Here is a 17,911-nt window from a genome sequence, read left to right as displayed (position 1 = left end):
ATGGAAAAGAGGATGGTGGCAAAATTGGATGCCATCATGAAAAAATCCCCCAAAGGTGGTGCTATCTTGGAGCATTTTTGCCACAGACTCATTCCAATATGGTGTGCTAAGAAAAGTCTTTGGGGGTCTTTTCTCTCAGCTGCTATCAGGGAATTACTTGACATAATCATTACGTTTGTTTTGAAATATCTGCAAAACATTTATTTATTGATTGATTGATTGATTGACTGTATTATCAGTTCTATGAGTCTGTATCCTTATTTTTATGTTTCTGCTGCGGTATGCATATGAATTTCCCCTTGTTATTAACAGAGTTTATCTAATCTAATCTAATAAACAGGCACTGTTGCACTTCTTTGCATCATAAAACTACTGGTGTGTTCACACATGCTTCTGGTCCATCTTCAGTTTACGAACCACAAGATTCCCCGACAAGAGACAATGCCATGGGTTGCTGCCATGGGGCATCACATTGTATTGCACTGTCATTGTACTTCCAGGTGAGCGCTCATTGGATGTCAGGCCCAGAGAGTACTCACAGCCCGTCCTCACGTATGCTAAAATAAGGGTGTCCACATCAGCACGTTTTGACATGGGTGCCGGCATGCTGTTTACAGTACTCATGTCTGTTATCGGTTAAGTGGCATGGCATGTAATGTAGACGTACCACATGCCATCACCTTCAACATCTTTGGATTCCCAATGAAGTGTGTCATTTGCCAGTGAAGTTAGTTAATGGAAAAACTGAGGATCTGGCTCTGGGACTTTGCTTTGCTTATTTTTGACTTAGAATTTTGGACTTTGTTCTGAACTATGGTTCTCAGCTTCTCTCGGGTTTTTATTGTTGACCTGTCTAAGTTTCTTAACTCACTAATTTCTGGAGAGACTACTTTTTTTTTGTTTAATTTCTGAGTTTTATTATTATTATTATTATTATTATGTATTCCTGTTTGCCCTATTTGCATTCGGGCATTACACCAGCACTTTCTGTTTCCTATATGATATAGAAACTGAGCTTTCCAAGAAAGATCAGGAGTTCACCACGTTTGAGATTATATTGGTCTCATCTTTCTTAAATTTGTAATATTCTTAGAGTAGAACACAACAAAAATTGAGCAGTGTATAAAAAGAAGAGTAATTAAAACACCCAGAGACAACGCAAGTCAATAAATAGACACAGTTTTCTTTATTGACCACCGTGTGTCAGTCCGCTTGCCTGGCAATCTGCCTAATTGGCTGCTTCTAGTCATCCATATTCATGAAAAGCGAGCGAGTGCTCGAGACAGACAGGTGTCTGCCATTGACTGCCTGAAAAATTTGACCTTATCCATTTTTTTATCTGAAGAAATAACAATTCTTTAAGTTGAATAGAAGATAAAAACATGAAACCTACAGTAAGACTGCATGATTACTGGATACCATTTCTGGATCTGGGTGACATATGCAGCTGTCTTACAACGTAACGTAATGCAAAATTCTTAAACAGGCTTAATTCAGTTAAAGAAACGTAAACATTGCTAATTGCACTGGATATAATATGTCACGGGAAGGTATGGTGGCATAATGTTTGGTGCTGATGCTTCGTGGCTTATGAGTCCTGGCTTAAGAATTGTCTTTATGGACTAAAAGAACTTGGCAGAAAAGGAGATGCTTTAAAGTTATAGAAGGATCTCAAAGGAATTTGGACTTGTGCCTAATTTTGGGAAATACAATTTAAAGTAAATAAATAGAAACCGTTACTGTTTGGGTAGAGGGGCTCTTTCATCTGATTGGCTGGCCCAGTGCTGACTCAGCTGTGGAATGGCCGATAGATAGATAGATAGATAGATAGATAGATAGATAGATAGATAGATAGATAGATAGATAGATAGATAGATAGATAGATAGATAGATAGATAGATAGATAGATACTTTATTAATCCCAAACAAATTTATAACAGATTTAAAGAAATGTATTAGAAGGCAATGGTTATATTGTTAACAGTAACTCTGTCAAAATGTAAAGAAACTGTTACATTATTTTGAGCAGCAACACTTCTAAAAGTCTGCAATTGAACGAGAGTCCTTGAAGGATGGCATCACGCAGAGTGCAGGCTTAAAAGCACATGTGCCAGATATGATATGACATGATACTGTATGTATGAAATACATTTCTTTGTGTTCTCCACGCTTGTTGCACACCACACATTTGGTAGTTGGTGACTGTTTGTGCTCGGTGGCTGGCAGAATGTCCATGTCCTGAGAGTTGTGACCAGTCAGACTCTGTATGATGAAGAAATTCTTTTGGGGCAAATATCTGCCTACAGGTTCCAAATAATCTAATTGATTGTCGCTATCTTGATCACTGCCAAGGGGAATCCCAAGGGGAAATTCACATACTCCAGCAGCAGCATACTGATAAAAACAATATTAAATTAAAGAGTGACAAAAAATGCCGGTAAAACAGACAAAAACTTTGTATAATGTTAACGTGTACCCCCCCGGGTGGAATTGAAGAGTCGCATAGTGTGGGGGAGAAACGATCAATAGGGGGAAGCAGCTTGATGGCCGAGGTCTCCAGGACTCTGAACAAATCCAAATCATATTATGTGATATTATCTACTGTTACATTCTGCTCTGTACTTGTAATATTTTTATTTTACTATTATACTGTATTGAGGATTTGTTCTGTTCTGTGTGTTGTATTGTATTGACCCCCCCCCCCTTCTTTTTGACACCCACTGCATGCCCAACCGACCTGGAAAGGGGTCTCTCTTTGAACTGCCTTTCCCGAGGTTTCTTCCATTTTTTCCCTACTAGCGTTTTTTTGGGGGAGTTTTTCTTTGTCTTCTTAGAGAGTCAAGGCTGGGGGGCTGTCAAAAGGCAGGGCCTGTTAAAGCCCATTGCGGCACTCCTTGTGTGATTTTGGGCTATACAAAAATAAATTGTATTGTATTGTATTGTTTTTATGTAGAAATAACATTGAATTAGTGAACGTGGGGTCTTAACCCTGAAAGTACACCTTATAAGAAGGACATAAAAGTCATAATGGCACTGTCACTGACCACCACATCTAGACGGTGCATGGAAGTGATTAAGATGGCTAATAGAATGTTAGGTTATGTCGGCTGATGTAGGGAGAACAAGTCGAAGGAGGCTGTGGATAAGCTTTATACTGCACTGGTGAGACCACACATGGAGTACTGCTTGCATTTTAATCTCCATACAAACAAGACAAGCAATAACAGATAAAGTACAGAAAAGAGCAACTATGCTGGTTCCAGAAATGCAAGGTAGGAGCTGTGAGAAAAGACTGAAGGAGCTTAACCTTTACAGCCTGAGCAAAGAGAGGTTAGGTGGAGGTTAGGTGTTCAGAACTAACAGAGGTTTGGTATGGTGGATTCTTCACCACAAACATGAGGGTACAGACAGAAGTTTGGAATGGGCCAGTTTGGCAGAAATGCTTAATAATAATAATAATAATAATAATAATAATAATAATAATAATAATAATAATAATAATAATACATTTTATTTCTATAGAGCCTTTCCCATACTCAATGTGCTTAACATGATCTTTGTTCACACAAAGAACCATAGATTCATAGAATAAATGACCAAGTAGTGTATTTAAAAGAATTACTTTGTGAACTTGTTCATTTTAATTTGATGATATTTTTTCAGAAGGTAGGTTAATAGGGACTGAAGATCTGAATGGCCTCATTTTATTGTATTTGTTGTACTTGCTGATGTTTGCTTACTTTTACCCTACTTGGGCTCCATTTTTTTGTGCAAGGCTGCTACCAGGGTTCTCTCTTGACATATTGACTATTCATTTTCAATCCCACAACGGAACTCAACTGTATTAGTGCATTGAGCACAAAGACCCAACTCTGGAAGGGACACCAGTCTCTTGCCAGTTACGTTCACCAGACCAGTTTAAGGAAAACATGAACTTGGGCCAAGGCCTTTAGATATGTGAGGCAACCAATGCAGGACTCCGTAGAATACAATGTGCTATTGCCAGTATGGCAAAGAAATGAATATTATCATTCTTTTATTTCGTGAATAATTACATCTAATAACTGTCATTCTTCCACTGATGCTTCTTTGGATTTTAATGGAAAAATACATGATTTGAAAGTTGTGACTACTTAACAAGGGCGGATCAAATCCATTTATTAGAGTTTCTAATTTCTTTTATGTATAGCTCGATAAATGATTAAAGTCAATAAAGTTGGTCATCCTTTTAAACTCAGAGTTAAAAGCCTCTTTTAAAATTCAGACAATTCGAATTACCATAATCAGTTCATGCCTGACAACACTTTCTAAATCTATGGCTATTAATGCCAGCAATTACATGCAAAATGCAAATATAGGATCATAGCTCAGTGACTCTGACGCACACAGTCCTGCAGTACGTGAAAGATATCTATCTATCTATCTATCTATCTATCTATCTATCTATCTATCTATCTATCTATCTATCTATCTATCTATCTATCTATCTATCTATCTATCTATCTATCTATCTATCTATCTATCTATCTATCTATCTGAGGTGCATTTGCCATTGATGGTAGGATCAACCAGTAACTAGGGAGCTCCTCTAATTTTCCACCTTTGGGGGGCAGTATAACATATCTTTTGATAAATCTTTTTGAAAAGGTGCATGGAAATTATGGCCACTACTCTGTGGGCAGTGAAAAGAGGCAGAGTATATGGGAGATTGGCAAAAGATCTAATGACCACCTCTGAACATTTAGTGACTTGGATCACATTGGCCCAAGCTCTGTATTATGGGAATGCTGGAAAGAAGTAAGAATTAAAGTTCAGGGATTAGCAGATTCCTGGGACAGCCTAATATCCTTAAAATGGTTTGAGCTAAGAAGTGTCTCTCTCTCGTGCTCGCGCGTGCGTGTGTGTGTGTCCCTCTCTCTATCTCTCTCTTTCACGCGCGTGTGTGTGTGTGTGTGTGTGTGTGTCTGTCTGTTTCTCTCTCTCTCTCTCTCTCTCTCTCTCTCTCTCTCTCTCTCTCGCACACGCGTGTGTGTGTCTCTCTTTCTCTCTCTCTCTCGCACACGCACGTGTGTGTGTGTCTCTCTCCCTCTCTCTCTCTCTCAAGCGTGTGTGTGTGTCTCTCTCTCTCTCTCTCGCGCACACGTGTGCATGTGTGTCTCTCTCTCTCTCTCGCACACGCGTGTGTGTGTCTCTCTCTCTCACGCGTGTCTGTGTCTCTCTCTCTCACACGTGTGTGTGTGTCTCTCTCTCTCTCGCACGCATGTGTCTCTCTCTCTCTCTCGCACACGCGTGTGTGTGTGTGTCTCTCTCTCTCTCTCACGCGTGTGTGTGTCTCTCTCTCTCTTTCTCGCACACGCGTGTGTGTGTGTGTCTCTCTCTCTCATGCGTGTCTGTGTCTCTCTCTCTCACACGTGTGTGTGTGTGTCTCTCTCTCTCTCACACGTGTGTGTGTCTCTCTCTCTCTCGCACACGCGTGTGTGTGTCTCTCTCTCTCTCTCACGCGTGTGTCTGTGTCTCTCTCTCTCTCACGCGTGTGTGTGTCTCTCTCTCTCTCGCGCACGCGTGTGTGTCTCTCTCTCTCTCTCGCGTGTGTGAGTGTGTGTCTCTCTCTCTCTCTCTCTCTCGCACACGCGTGTGTGTGTGTGTGTGTCTCTCTCTCTCTCTCTCACGCGTGTGTGTGTCTGTCTCTCTCTCTCTCACGCATGCGTGTGTCTCTCTCTCTCACACGTGTGTGTGTGTCTCTCTCTCTCTCTCTCTCTCTCACGAGCGCGCACGTGTGTGTATTCTGTAAACTACAATTTTCTGTCGTGTTGGCGTTGGCAGCGGGACCTGACTTGAATCTAAGCCGAGGGTGACGTTTTTCAGCACATTTTGGGTGCTGAAAAACTCTGCTTATATTCGAGTATATACGGTAAGCAAAATGACACCTTTTATTGGTTAACTAGAAAGATTTCAATATGTAGGCTTTCGGGGAAACTCATGCCCCTTCTCCCCTTGATAACATCTTACCTGAAGAAGGGGCCTGAGTTGCCTCAAAAGCCTACATATTGAAATCTTTCTAGTTAACCAATAAAAGGCGTCATTTTGCTAAACTTCTCACTCCATTTCAAATGAAATCTACAGCACAATAAAGTTTGGAGAAACTGAAGGGGTCTGAAGACTTTCTGAATGCACTGTTTATGAGAAGCATGTTCATTAAGCAGTGCAGGCAAAAGAAATTTGTGTTTTTTATTCTTTCCCATAAATGAATAATAAGTCAATAAAAGATGTTATCATCATGAAAATGCATTTAGGTATAATTAATGCAGAACCAAAACAGAATGTTTTATAGATAGATAGATAGATAGATAGATAGATAGATAGATAGATAGATAGATAGATAGATAGATAGATAGATAGATAGATACTTTATTAATCCCAAGAGGAAATTCACATTTACAGTGAGAACAACAATAATAAATAAATAAAAATAAAAATAAGACTGGAACAGAAGTTGCAGGCAATAAAATTGAATTTAAAAAAATGCATATTAATACAAGAGCATGGCAGAAAAAAAAATAAAGCATATGTTGCTCCTTTGTAATGCATGTCAAAAGCAACGTTATCTGCAGCCCCCAGAAAGAGCCTAATTAAATTTTGCATGAACAAGTACAAATTTTCTCCAAGTACTACAGAAGTATAACAGCTTTAAATAAAAAAGTGTCACGTACATCGCCAAACATAAAGCGTGTTACAAGGACAGAGAAGGCATTTTTAGTGTCCATGCAAATGAATGTAAATGAATCAGAAGCGACTTTGATGTGTCTGGCGTCTTACTGTCTGCTTGCGTTACGTCAGGTGGGCACCAAGGAGCATGTTAACATTTTGAGGTTTCACCCGTAATATTCACAAGATATCTTGTACAAGAAATGTAAAATTATTCTGCATTACTGTTTTCCTCTCGGGGGCGATAGCTCTCTGGTTGGAATAATTTAAGTAAGTAAGTTTTAAGTAACCTGAAACTATAGAGATATAATATTCCATCCATCCATTTTCCAACCTGCTGAATTCGAACACAGGGTCACGGGGGTCTGCTGGAGCCAATCCCAGCCAACACAGGGCACAAGGCAGGAACCAATCCCGGGCAGGGTGCCAACCCACCACAAGAGATATAATATTAAAAGGCGATACCTCTTCCATAGTGATATGGCGGTAAGAAATCTCATAAGAGAAAATAACTTAGCTTTCTTTAATGACGATTTACGTGGCATTACAGACAAAGGAAGCCATAGCAAGACTTTCATCAGGGTGGGATCTCGATGTATACAGTCTTCCATTTTTCGTCGCTGCGCTGGAAGGGTTTTCAGAACAGATGACATTATCCCCCATCCACCTGTCGGCTTCGAGGTGTTTGGCTGCTGTCTGAGTCTTTTCTATTGTTTTCTCCATTTGCAGGCCCTTACTTAGGTAAATCATGTCATTCCAGACAAGCCAAAGAGAGGCATGCTGACTCTTAACACGCAGAAATAGTGCATGTTGCCTATTTGTCTCTGTCTATCTTGTCCTATGCTTGGCCTAGCAGTTCTAAATGCTGAGCCCGTTTGTACTAAATCTGGCTCAGCTGTACATGTAAAAAGAAAAGAAAAAACAGATTTAAAATGTCTGCGCAGAGTACAGTGACATTAAACTTACTATTCTGATTACAATTACTCAAATGTGTAGACAGATAGGCACATTTTACTCATAACGAAATATTTTGGAATCCGGAAAATTAACAGCATTCAGTCAGACCCAGCTTGTTTTTTTTTTTACTCTTGGTAAGTAATTAGATAGAAACCCGAAGTTTATTTTCCTATTTCTCAAGCGTTATTATATCCTTCAGGGGTGTCCGGTGGTATATATTATGACGTTTCAGAATAAAATCAATCAGACTTAATTACAACATGTTAGTTGGGTAAGAATCCACCATTCGCATTTTAAAGATAATCAGGTTTTAGGTTCCTATTCCATAAAATGTGCTTGTCTGCCTTTTCTATTTAGTAGGGCTTTCTTCTTCTCCTTTCTTGTTTTTTTGATAAGTTCATTTCATTCCGTTAGATTGGTGTCCCTCTGACCCCCAGTGACCCTCCGTCATTCTTAACTGGCCCATCTTCCACATCCAAATCGATCCGTCGACAGAGCACTGTCAGACCGAATCAATACATCATTCCTTCAGTAACAAGATGAGCTCCTGGGCACTTTACCTATATTTATATATTTATTTATTTATCCATTTGTTTATTTATTTATTTTAAGTAATCAATACAACTAAATTGGTGTACTGTGGACTGGTCTGCAATTAGTCTGTTTTTATTGCAATGTTAAAAAAGGCTTTTGAGATTAAAACAAAAATCGAAACTAAATGCAAACCGACGAATTTGCCTGCTACCTTTTCGGTTTAATAAGCATGATTTAGGATCACTCAACAGGCCACAAGGCATCTACCAAGAACAGGAACTTTGTTTTAATGGGTTACAATTGCATCATTTAAACAATGCCAATCTAATTATTAATTTCAACAAATGACCTGTGCTATTTAGTCACTTGCTCGTTTCTTTTTGAATCTTCGTACTGCAATGGAGAGTTGAAGTCTTAATGCCAGCAGCATCAGATGTGAAACAGTGATCGACTCTTGTCTTTGTGCACTTAGCATTACGTTCTGCATTTATTGCACCGTAATGACTGATTGATGTGAAATTCATTTTATTTATACTTTGCCTCTTGCTTATCGGCTGCAGTGACTTCATTAACTGTGGGTCTACAGCAATTGTATCCATTCACAACATGACCATTGGCTACCGCATTTGTGTTGTTATGCCACTCATGAAATCTCAAAGTGGCTCGACTAGAATACAGCACAGACGTCCACGTCTGCCTTTTTCAGTTCCACCCATTCTCTTAGTATTGCTTGATGGCACAGTGGATCGTGAGCAACCAGAAAAAGGTCGCTAAACTCAGACCAGAAGATGTGAGTGTTTTCAAGAAAATGAACCTGAGTTTGTCAGGAATCACCAGGGCAGCTCAGTGAGTGTCAGTGTGTTATTTCCTCTGAGGTAGCTCAGGATGTTTGTGGCTGTTATAGCAATGGAGAAGAATACCGAGAGCTCTTGTCTTATCACACATCAAAGTAACATTCAATTCAATTTATTCTTGTAAAGCACTCTTCACCGTGTACTGCCTCAGACCGCTTGTGCACATTTACACTATAATACTCTAACAGTTAATTACTAAATCATTCAGTGGAAATAATTCTTGCTTCCAATGAGATGTTTCGTTTTGTTCTCTTTGTTCTTTTCTATTTAAGCATGCCATCCTCTGGTCACACCTTTAAGTGTTTTAGGTTCAGCGTGTGTGTGGCCTTGAACAATCCTAAGGCTTTTGTCATCGACCTGAAGCATCATGGATTTCCCTCTAAAGTTCAAAGTCCACACAGGTTGATAAGTCACATTACACTCACTGAGCAAATTATTAGGAACCCCTGTACACCTGCTTATCCATGCAATTATCTAATCGGCCAATCATGTGGCAGCAGCACAGTGCTTAAAATCATGTAGATACGGGTCAGGAGCTTCCATTGATGTTCAGATTTAACATCAGCATGGGGAAAAAATGTGATCTGGACTATGGCATGATTGGTGGTGGCAGACGGGTTGGTTTGAGTACTACTCCTCTCAGGAAAATGAATCGAAAGCAATTTTGTCAAAAATAAAATCTAGAGAGCTCAAGTGTAAGCAAAGTCAATATATGAATTTCTAGGAGTCATTACCAAAATGACAAGAATATCAGCAGAATCAAAATGCTACTGAACTGGGACGTGGGAAGTTTTGAGTTGTTAACCTGAACACCTGACAAGAATTGCATTGTTTTACAGTTTAAATCCGTAATCTTGGACAGAGAACCAAAGGGTTGTACTGAGTTTGATACCGGAGCCATTGCAACATATTGTCTCTCAGGGGGCAAGAACAGTGCAGTGAGTCCTAGGAACTCACCAACAAAATGCTGAGAAACTATAAGGGCAGAGTGATGAATTTAAAATTAAATAACAAAAATTTTATTTTGTTTTTCAATCTGAAGAATTAATCCAGAGGTCAGAGAAGAGTGACTAGACTGATTTCAGGACTACAGGAGATGAATTATGAGGAAATATATGAAGAGCTAAGCCTTTAAAGGAGATTAAGAGGAGACATGATTGAAGTGTTTAAAATCATGAAGGGAATTAGTCCAGTGGATCGAGACGGTGACTTTTAAATGACTTCATCAAGAACACGGGGACACAGTTGGAAACTTGTTAAGGGTAAATTTTACACAAATATTAGGAAGTTTTACTTCACACCGAGAACCACAGTCGCATAGATAGATAGATAGATAGATAGATAGATAGATAGATAGATAGATAGATAGATAGATAGATAGATAGATAGATAGATAGATAGATAGATAGATAGATAGATAGATAGATAGATAGATAGATAGATAGATAGATAGATAGATAGATAGATAGATAGATATTAAAGTCCTATTAAAGTCACATAGAATAGTTAGGCATTGAAATGTTACCCAGAATACCCAGTAAGAATTACAGTTTTAAGGTTTTCATACATAATCTTGGACAGAGAACCAAAGGGTTGTACTGAGTTTGATAGCACAGCCATTGTGACATGTTATGTCTCTCAGGGGACAACAGCAGTGCACTGAGTCCTAGGAACTCACCAACAAAATGCTGAGAAACTATAAGGGTAATGTAATGAACTTAAAACTAAATAACAAAAATTTTATTTTGTTTTTCAATCTGAAGAATTAATCCAGAGGTCAGAGAAGAGCAACTAGGCTGATTCCAGGACTACAGGAGATGAATTATGAGGAAAGATTCGAAGAGCTAAGCCTTTAAAGGAGATTAAGAGGAGACATGATTGAAGTATTTAAAATCATGAAGGGAATTAGTCCAGCAGATCGAGACGGTCACTTTAAAATGAGTCCATCAAGAACATGGGGACACAGTTGGAAACTTGTTAAGGGTAAGTTTCCTACAAACATTAGTAGTACTAGGGTGTTGTACCGTGTTAGCCATTATGAATGTAGAGAAAAGCCAAGCAAAATGACACCTTTTATTGGCTAACTAGAAAGATTACAATATGCAAGCTTTCGAGGCAACTCAGGCCCCTTCTTCAGGCAAGATGTAAATTACATCTTGCCTGAAGAAGGGGCCTGAGTTGCCTCGAAAGCTTGCATATTGTAATCTTTCTAGTTAGCCAATAAAAGGTGTCATTTTGCTTGGCTTTTCTCTACAAACATTAGGAAGTTTTTCTTCACACTGAGAACCACAGATGCATGGAATAAGTGACCAAGTAGTGTGGTAGACAGCAGAACTTTAGGGACTTTCAAAACTCGACTTGATGTGATTTTAGAAGAATTAGGTGGATACGACTGGAGAGCTTTGCTGGGCTGAATGGCCTGTCCTCGTCTAGATTGTTCTGATGTTCTCATCTCATATGACTGTTATAAACGAAAGAGTTTAGAAGCATGTAAGTGTCAAAAAATCCCAAAAAGCATTGAGTATCTGTGGGATGTTCTTGAAAAACAAGTCCGATCTGTGGAGGCCCCACCTTGCAACTTACAAGCATGAATGTCAGAGCAACAGCCCACCATGAACTATTATGTGAAACACCGCAACCAACTACCAATATAAACAATAGCAACTCGAGATTCACCAGTGATAGCACCCAACTCAAAAATGGGTCACAGCTCGGTGGCTGAGAAACACTGACTTTGTTTTCTCCCAGTTCTTTGGTTTCCTCTACTATCTCTAAGGAGTGAATGTTAAATGAATTAACTTAAATCATATCAGTTGTTGTTCTCCAGATGTTTCTGTGGGGTTTATTAGCTGTTTGTTTCAAACTGCCCTATGTGAGTTTGTGTGCCTGAGTGTGCATGAGTTGATGCTCTAATAACTGGCACTCGTTCCAGGACCGGTTACTGTCCTGGACTTGACATGACCAGGATTAGCTCTGAACCCTGTGTCAGCTTAAGGGTTCTAAGTGATGGTATTTACCTGTTAAACCAGGGGTTGGCGCTGTGTTCTAATGTCTTCTTTTTGCCTCCCTCTACAGTTCCACCACTGATGTCACTTCTATTGTCCACCCTCCTGGACGCACCTCTTCCCTCCTTGGAACCAATATGAGCATAAGTCAGTTATATTTTGTGCCCTCATCTGAAAAGACACATCTTCCACTTGTTGTGTGTATTTGGTGCTTGCAGCTTTTCTGATTAAATGGTAGTCACCAGGGTGGTGCCCCAACTCTTTTGACATTGTCTTGTCTCCTCTTTACACCTGTGAACCTCAGCTGAATTAAGAGTTGGAAATGCACAAATGTACAGTAGTAATAGTAATATTTTTTTTATTTCTTCTTATACAATTTCTTGTATTAGGAACTTGTTAGTTTTCACATACCCCTTGGGGTCAGAGCACAGGATCAGCCATTGTACAGCGCCCCTGGAGCAATTACAGGTGAAGGGTCTTGCTCAAGGGCCCAGCAGAGTAGGATCTCTTTTGGCAGTGATGGGGATTCGAAGCAGCAACCTTCTGGATACCAGCACAGATCCTTAGCCTCAGAGCCACCACTCCGCCCTTGACACCACTCCGCCCTCCGCCAGTGTCCCAAAACCATCAATAAGAAAAGGGCTACAGTCAAATTATTTTGAAAATTTGTTTTATAATTGGAGTACAGGGAAGTAAAACGATGTTTTCAGTGTCAAACAGTGAACTGAGGGTGTGAAGTGAACCAACAATCTTGTAGCTTTAATAATGATAAAGTGGTAACACAGCTACTGTGGTTTCTCCATCCATCCATCCATCCATCCATCTATTTTTTGAGCCTATTCACTTCAATACAGGATCATTGGCAGTCGATGCCATCCCAGCAGCAGTGCCAGGAGTTCCCTCATGCCAAAATCAAACTTTTTTGTATAAGTGTAAAATATTGGTGGGAGGGGGGGACTAAATTGTTAATAATAGCATGAAACTAAATTGTCTGGATTTTACATACCATCTAATATGGACATTTTCATAGCACTGAAGGAACAAATAATATTCATTTTAGGGCCATTCTCTTCCTTGGGGTTAGTCTAGAGAGTATTTCAGTGGAACTTATAAAGTCAAGAATGTGCTGAATTAGTTTAAAATAAGCCTGTGTCATTAAAGTTATTCCCAGGTTGTAGACATGTCGGCCATGTTGATACACTGTTATGATGAAGAGGCAGCAAGAATGAGGACAAGGCTTTGTACGATGTAGTACATCTGCAAACATCAGTATGGATGTGTCACTCCTGCCCTTCAACAAAGATCAATGGAGCAGGTCTCACTCGCTGGGGACATTTATGAATGGTAGGCAGCCACATGAATGTTTGATGAGTATAAACGGTTGCTGAGAAACTGGGAGTCAAAATGTCTGGATTTATAAAGCAGCACCACTGGACGGTGTCATATGAGGTAACACCACCTGAGTTTGTCAGGAATCACCAGGGCAGCTCAGTGAGTGTCAGTGTGTTATTTCCTCTGAGGTAGCTCAGGATGTTTGTGGCTATTATAGCAATGGAGAAGAATACCGAGAGCTCTTGTCTTGTCACACATCAAAGTAACATTCAATTCAATTTATTCTTGTAAAGCACTCTTCACCGTGTACTGCCTCAGACTGCTTGTGCACATTTACACTATAATACTCTAATAGTTAGTTACTAAACCATTCAGTGGAAATAATTCTTGCTTCCAATGAGATGTTTCATTTTGTTCTCTTTGTTCTTTTCTATTTAAGCATGCCATCCTCTGGTCACACCTTTAAGTGTTTTAGGTTCAGCGTGTGTGTTGCCTTGAACAATCCTAAGGCTTTTGTCATCGACCTCAAGCATTATGGATTTCCCTCTGCAGTTCAAAGTCCACACAGGTTGATAAGTCACATTACACTCACTGAACAAATTATTAGAAACTCCTGTACACCTGCTTATCCATGCAATTATCTAATCGGCCAATCATGTGGCAGCAGCACAGTGCTTAAAATCATGTAGATACGGGTCAGGAGCTTCCATTGATGTTCAGATTTTACATCAGCATGGCGAATAAAATGTGATCTGGACTATGGCATGATTGGTCGTGGCAGACAGGTTGGTTTGAGTACTACTCCTCTCAGGACCACCCAATAAAGATATCAATCTGTTGCAACTGGTGCAGAATTCAGCTGCCAGAAGTTCAACTAGGAAAAGAAAATCTGAGCACATCACACCAGTTCTGATGTCACTACACTGGTTACCCGTGTCACTTAGAATTGACTTTAAAATTCTGCTTATGGTTTACAGAGCCTTCAATAATCTGCTCCATCTTATATTTCAGAATGCCTGCTACCTTACACACCAAATCGTAACCTTAGATCTTCAAATGAGTGTCTGCTTATTATTCCAAGAGCTAAACTTAAAAGAAGTGGTGAGGCGGCATTCTGCTGTTATGCACCTAAAATCTGGAACAGCTTGCCAATTGGAATTCGCCAGGCTAATACAGTGGAGCACTTTAAAACACTGCTAAAAATATTACATTACATTACCTTGAAATGGCTTTATCATAGCTTCATTTTAGTTTAATCCTGATATTCTGTATATGCGTTCAATTATCATTATCATTCATGGTGGATCCGAAATCCATACTAACCCCTACTTTCTCTGCTGTTCTTTTTCCCATTTTCTGTGCTGGTGATCTGCGCCATCACCCCCTGATCAGTACCATGCAGTCCCTACATTGATGGATTGAAGGGCAGAGGTCCACATGACCATCATCATCAAATTCTTTCATGTGAAACCTGAAAACCATGTGGACTGATTGAGATCATTGATGTTAGGTAGAATGGCCAGTGGGGGCTGGCTGGGTGGTCTTGTGGCCTTGGAACCCCTGCAGCCTTCTGGAGTTTTTTTGTTTATTTTTCTTACTTTATTCTTTGTTACTTAGTATCGCCTAATCTTATTTTTATATTTTTCTTCTTTCCTTCTTCATCTTGTAAAGCACTTTGAGCTCCATCATTTGTATGAAAACATGCTATAGAAATAAATGTTGTTGTTGTACCTGCTGATCACCTGGGATTTTGGGATTATATATATATATATATATATATATATATATATATATATATATATATATAGTCACGCACAAGCGCATGGGGAGCGGCTTAAGGACCCGACGGGCGCCGCAACAAGTCGTGTCAGGGGACAATGGTGGGGTACTAACCTCTCTTTCCTTGTTCCTTCAGAAAGACCGAAGCACCACCACCATAAACAGTCCTGGACGTCTTTTGGTACCACCCACTTCTGGGTTCCTTTCTAACCTCTGGTCCCTCAATGATGACATCACTTACCCATCAACCATCACGGCTTTCCCCATCATTTCATCACTTCCTGTCCTCCCTTATAAATTGTCCAACCTGCTTAATTTTGTTGTCTTTTGTACTAAGAAGAAAACACTGATGAATACCATTTTGATTTACAGTATGCGGGGCCTCAAAACCTCAAACCTTTATACTTGCGTCTGCTTTTTATATATATATATATATATATATATATATATACAAATATTATATATATATATATGTGGAGCCACTTAGGTCCTGTGCTTCTCCTTGACCACTCATATCTACTGCGGAATGGTGTCCGGTGATGCCCCCTTTATGTACAGTCAAATCTCAGTCCAGACCGTTTCCATGTGTAGCTTCTACCTGGTGGTATGAGTTGCTCATTTACAGTACATTCCGAATTCCGACACCCTCAATTTATTTAAAAAGTCTTTGAAGACCCTCTTGATTGGTGAATTTCTGTCTGATATTAGCTGCTGGCTTTTGTAAAGTAGGCATTGTAAGATGTTTGTAATGATCAGTTCTGTAACATTGTCCTGTAACACTTGTTCCCTAATAGTACTCCAGACTGATGTTAACTTAATTGTGTTGATCTCTTTTGTAATTCACTTTGGATGAAGATATCTGCTAAGCAAATAAATGTAAATGTAAAATAATGCTGAGTAAATTATACGTTATATTTGTACCTCAGGAAAGCATATAGAGTGTTTTTCAGTTCAGCAGATGTTTTATACAGCTGTACACTTACTGTTTCAAAGGATTCATTATTATACTATGTCAGGTGAATTATGAAAGCTCCACATTGAAGTTCAATAGCAATGAATCCATCATTTTCTCAGAATCTGTATGCTCCTCTGCAATCAAGACGGTCGTCCACCCACCCTTAGCCTCAGCCAGTAAGTAGAGTAAAACAGGTACTTTGCAGTAAAAATGTATATTTTCTACTGACCCCGGTCTCACCTCAATAAGATGAGAACACACACTGTTGATTATTCTATGGTAATTAGCGAACATTCCTTTATAGACTATCAACTTGTGCAGGCTCAAATGGAAGAATTATAACAAAAAAAAGAGATAACAGCTACTCTGCACTTAATTACAGCTATCTGTAAAAATGATATCATAATGACATTCTTAAAGCATAGGGCTGTCAGACCTCTTGCGATGGATAATGGGGACCTGTTATTCTTGAATAAAAATGCAGAACCTTTATATATATATATATACTGTATATATATATATATATATATATATATATATAGGGCGGCACGGTGGCACAGTGGTAGCGCTGCTGCCTCGCAGTTCGGAGACCGGGGTTTGCTTCCAGGGTCCTCCCTGTGTGGAGTTTGCATGTTCTCTCCGTGTCTGCGTAGGTTTCCTCCCACAGTCCAAAGACATGCAGGTTAGGTGGATTGGCGATTCTAAATTGGCCCTAGTGTGTGCTTGGTGTGTGGGTGTGTTTGTGGGTGTCCTGCGTTGGGTTGGCACCCTGCCCGGGACTGGTTCCTGCCTTGTGCCCTTTGTTGGCTGGGATTGGCTCCAGCAGACCCCTGTGACCCTGTGTTCGGATTCAGCGGGTTGGAAAATGGATGGATGTATATATATATATATATACAGTATATATATATATATATACAGTATATTTATATATATATATATATATATATATATATATATATATATATATATATATATATATAGATATAGATATATATATATACAGTATATAGATATATATATATACAGTATATATATATATATATATACATATATATATATATATATATATATATATATATATATATATATATATATATATATATATATATATACAGTATATTCTACTTACTAAGGTGCTTTTATACTAATAATTTTATATTGTACAAAATATTCTTAACTAAGAATTAAGTTCATTTACTGGAATCAGATTGTTGCAGATTATCGAAGAGGATATGTCTTTGGGGTCAGGCCATTCAGTTTTAAATTCAGACAAATTACTTAGAATATACTACTCGTATGTGATTGCAAAAATCGTCAGTTAGCAGTGGTTCAGAATGGTAACAGTTGTTGGAGACAAGTGGACCCCCTATTGAATTCTCCTAAGAACTGTTTTGCGTTTGTCATAGACAACCTGATGTTGACAAATTCAAACATTATAAAGTGTCTTCATATCAAATTTAAAAAGACAGCAGGTCACAAACTTGATAATTTAATTAACTCAGGCTCTTGATCACAGGTGAAGGGAAAAGGGATGGTGAGATCGACATGTGGATCGGGTTGGCAAGTGCAGTTATATGGTCACTATACCGATCCGTAGTGATTAAGAAGGAGCTGAGCCGGAAGGCGCCACTCTTGATTTACCAGTCAATTTAAATCCATTTCCTCACCTATGGTCATGAGCTTTTGGTAATAATCGAAAGGATAAAACTGCAGGTACATGTGATTGAAAGTAACTTTTTCTACAGGATGTCTGGGCTCTTCCTTAGAGATAGTATAGCCATTGAACCTCT

At 39.1% G+C, this 17,911-nt stretch overlaps 1 protein-coding gene across 5 annotated transcripts in view; it reads right to left on the bottom strand.

Moving 5' to 3' along the window:
- robo2 (roundabout, axon guidance receptor, homolog 2 (Drosophila)) overlaps positions 1-17,911 on the bottom strand; it is an 837,757-nt gene that overhangs the window by 360,921 nt on the left and 458,925 nt on the right. The window lies entirely within an intron of this gene.

Source organism: Erpetoichthys calabaricus, chromosome 4 (assembly GCF_900747795.2).
Source record: "Erpetoichthys calabaricus chromosome 4, fErpCal1.3, whole genome shotgun sequence".
NCBI lineage: Eukaryota > Metazoa > Chordata > Cladistia > Polypteriformes > Polypteridae > Erpetoichthys > Erpetoichthys calabaricus.
The sequence above is the reverse complement of the archived record's forward strand: the minus strand, read 5'-3'. Positions and strand labels throughout refer to the sequence as shown.